This window comes from Scylla paramamosain, chromosome 4 (assembly GCF_035594125.1).
Source record: "Scylla paramamosain isolate STU-SP2022 chromosome 4, ASM3559412v1, whole genome shotgun sequence".
NCBI classification, from domain to species: Eukaryota; Metazoa; Arthropoda; class Malacostraca; order Decapoda; family Portunidae; genus Scylla; species Scylla paramamosain.
Window position 1 is genome coordinate 19,174,988 of NC_087154.1, and position 4,539 is coordinate 19,179,526.

Below are 4,539 nucleotides of genomic sequence, written 5' to 3' on the forward strand. Positions count from 1 at the left end.
CAAACTTTCTAAGATTTGGAGAAACGTAGCAGAGATTACATTTATTTGTTAATTTGTTTTTTATCTATCTTTATTCCATTATACCGTTTAAGTAAATGATATCTCTGGTTGTGGTCGTATTGAAGGAACGTTTTTCTACCTCGTAAATGCGGCCTCATATCTGAGCAGCTTTATGAAATTTAACTGAGTAAAAAGAAAAAAAAAAAGTCTATATAATTTATTCAGTTGATGCATGTATATGATTATAAAATATTGATGTTGCTTATGTTGCTGTGAAACTTGCAGCATGGCACGCGCGCACGTTGTGTGTGTGTGTGTGTGTGTGTGAGATAACAGCCGTTACTTACTAGGTAATTAAGTCCACATTATTCAGACTTACACTAATCGACATACGTGTGCAAGCGAGCGAGCGAGTACACACACACACACACCACATAGTGTAGTGGTAAGCACACATGGCTCACAACCAAGAAGGCCCGGGTTCGAATCCCGGGCGCAACGAGGCATATGGGCGAATCTCTTAATGTGTAGAATGTGTAGCCCCTGTTCTCCTAGCAGCAAGTAGGTACGGGATGTAACCTGAGGGACTGTGGCCTCGCTGTCCCGGTGTGTGGTGTGTGAGTGGTCTCAGTCCTACCCAAAGATCGGTCACTATGAGCTCTGAGCTCTTTCCGTAGATTAACAGCTGGCTGGGTGACCAGCAGACGACCGTAGGTGAATGACACACACACACACACACACACACACACACACACACACGAGCACAAACGCACATACACACACGCACGAGCACAAACGCACATACACACACACACACACACACAACGTGCGCGCGTGCCATGTTGCAAGTTTCACATTTTATTATTATCATACATGCATCAACTGAATAAATTATTTACACTTTTTTTACTCAAAGTTAACTTCCATGACGCTGCTGAGTCTTGCGTGGAACCCTGTTATGGGAAGCTGAAAGGTACCCTAACCATGCACACTACCAAGCCTCAATGATTTATATATATATATATATATATATATATATATATATATATATATATATATATATATATATATATATATATATATATATATATATATATATATATATATATATATATGTGTGTGTGTGTGTGTGTGTGTGTGCTGGACAGTCATTGGTCAGGATACACAAACGAACTCAGGCTTTGCGAAGAATAAGGCATCGCCAGCAAGGTCGCCATTCAGTTCGATTCACCCCCCATTGATTCTGGTGATTATTTTGACATATCCCTGTAGCACTCTGTTGTAATACTTGTCATTTTCTCTCTCTCTCTCTCTCTCTCTCTCTCTCTCTCTCTCTCTCTCTCTCTCTCTCTCTCTCTCTCTCTCTCTCTCTCTCTCTCTCTCTCTCTCTCTCTCTCTCCTCTACCTCTCTCTCTCTCTCTCTCTCTCTCTCTCTCTCTCTCTCTCTCTCTCTCTCTCTCTCTCTCTCTCTCTCTCTCTCTCTCTCTACCTCTCTCTCTCTCTCTCTCTCTCTCTCTCTCTCTCTCTCTCTCTCTCTCTCTCTCTACCTATCTTACTCATGAAGAAAGATGAGGCACCTCAAGGCGCAACTGCATCAACTCAATCACTAACCCTCACACCCACGTCTCATATGTTACATTCACTGAATGAAGCTTGCACCTAATCCAACCCCCAAGACGTGTCGTTAAAGCATCTCCTCCACCAAACGCCTAACTCATTAAACACCCACACGAAGTATTCTTCTTTCTCCTTGTACGTATTATTTCGAAACGGAGCAAAAAAAAAAAGGCGATCAAGATATTAGACGAAAGTTCATCCGATACAAAGAAGAGCCCGCTTTTCCTTTGGGCGCGTGCTTGCTCAGGGTACCCGGGGCGTGGGCGGGATTTCAGACAGTGGGATGATGAGCTGCTGTATCTCCCACCGCGACACACACCCCACCCACCCCCTCACCGCCTTCCCCTCCCCGTTCTCTCTCCCTCTCACTTTGCCTCTCTACCTCGGCACGAAAATCCCCCCGCCCCCGTCTTTATCAGGTTATTGTGTAGCGGTGAATGCAGGCGGCCAACAACGTGAGGCTCCAGCGCTCGGGGACATTAGGTGGCCGGGGAAGCTCTGTCTCCTTTCCTTCATGCATTGTCATTTAGGCTCAAACCGACAATTAGCTGTACCAGTGTGTGTGTGTGTGTGTGTGTGTGTGTGTGCGCGCGCGCCCTCACGTAATGTAGCTTACAGATACACTCACATAATTTCATGGAAAAGTTTTTAATATTACATCTATGGAATATACTGATTTGCTTAATGTATTGACATTGCTAGTCCATGTTGACGTATCAAATTTCCTTATAGTACATATTTAGTCTAGTCCAGAATTTTTTTTTAAATAGTCACGCCTTTTTGCCGGGTTGTCACACACTACAACATCGTGGTGTTCGTCCCTTAATACCTCATGAACTATGGAGTGGCAGCATCGCGACACATGTATCGACGATAAATATCAATTGATACCTTTGTACTGGTGTCGATGTCACCTTACCTACTCAATCACAGCATCGTTAAATCGGTATCACTAATGTTTTTTTTTCCCGAATTCCATCGAAAATAACGAAACATCGATACATCATTACGATACATGAACTTTTTTTTTTTTATGTCGGTCAGTACATTTGTAATCGGTATTACATCAAAATAACTAAATTACAATTTTGAATATAAGTATGATAGCAGTGTAAGTAAAGAAATACGCATATCTGTTACATTCTTTTTGTTTCTATAATATCAAATATTCAAACTGCAAATATACTTATTAGTGGCATATTTCCTTGCAGTTAAGTAGCACTGATGGTCTGTCCGCGATACATGTGGTATCGGCGTCAGTTTAACTAACTAAATTACAAAGAATCGATATATCAGAATAGCTCAAGACAGTTTTCAATTATTGATAATATCGGCATTGCCTTACACAATTCCATGTATCGATGTCCGTCACTGTCAGCAGCATACTTATCATAAATTCTTTCCTTTCTACTGACATTCTTTCAGTGTCTGATATAATTTTTGCTTAAATCAATTAAACATTTTGGCTTCAGTTTAGTTACATACTCCCTCTCTACTAGTAGACGTACATATTAAGTAAAACTGCATAATTATTAATGCAAGCATAATTCATTCAAGCATTTTCCTACCAAAGGGAAATCCACGGAACTCCATTACACAGAATTACCCTGTCATGCAGGGCTAGACACTTCCCGATATCTTACCCCACCCCTGGCTACCTGCTGTTCCTCGCCACTGTTTTAGCCAAAGTGACACGGCAATTCAACAGCATCCACACACTGTACATCAAACACTGATTAACACCATAAGGTATATTTTTCAAGTTTTACTGTGAGGAGTCTAATTCAATAACCAGTCAATCTAAGTTCAATGTTAATACCAAGATATGTGCAATACACCGCCAAATAAACATGATACTACAAGTATTTCACTGCACGAACATGCTTTAAAAATTTCATAAGCAAAGTTTCTACCTCCCTTATTGCAGATGTCTCCACATCTTACAGTTACATAACATTACATGGAAAACTGTACATGTAGATAACTCAGTTTGAATATCTACAGGAAAATAACATTTCCTACACCGCTCACTAAGATTGTGCATTGCTCATGTGAATTCTTGCTGATCATTTCTAACCCTGACATTATTAATCAATAAAACTCCACTTATATTTCACAACAAGTGTTGTGACAACAAGTGTTGTTACAATTTACACATAACAACTTCCAAATTCAAAATTTAATTCTTCAGTCTGGCACTTTTCCCCTCCGGTGTGTGTGTGTGTGTGTGTGTGTGTGTGTGTGTGTGTGTGTGTGTGTGTGTGTGTGTGTGTGTGTGTGTGTAATAAGATTGCAAATGTATTTTGTTTCATATTTCAAATCAGTGTTATGAGTTGCCTTATCCCGCACACCCGTGCCATGCATCTGAAGCTTTTCATCAGTTGAATGCATTTTACTAATGGAACGTGTGGTTTATCTCATTACATGATCATGAGTGCTCGTTTGGCATGCGTGTTCACCTTCCCTCGCACACATCTCAGACATGCGCACGCATACTCTCTCTCTCTCTCTCTCTCTCTCTCTCTCTCTCTCTCTCTCTCTCTCTCTCTCTCTCTCTCTCTCTCTCTCTCTCTCTCTCTCTCTCTCTCTCTCTCTCTCTCTCTCTCTCTCTCTCTCTCTCTCGATTATAGTTTTCGTGGTCTGGTATTTTGTTGACAGTTGTGTCTAAGTGACTGGGGTATTTCTTGCAATAATTTAATTTTACTAAGTAGAATATACGAAGTATTTACAACTCTGGCTGCCTCCCATGTTGTGCTTTTTATGCAGACAGAGTGATTAGATGAAATTGATAATTAATACATTGTAATATTCCTTCTGTGTTAAAGAAGGAAGAGTCATGTCACTCAGGTTGGAGGGTTGCTGCCACCGTATTCTTTGTTCATCTTAATGGCGTCTATACAAGTAAAAGGGACAGAAGGATGG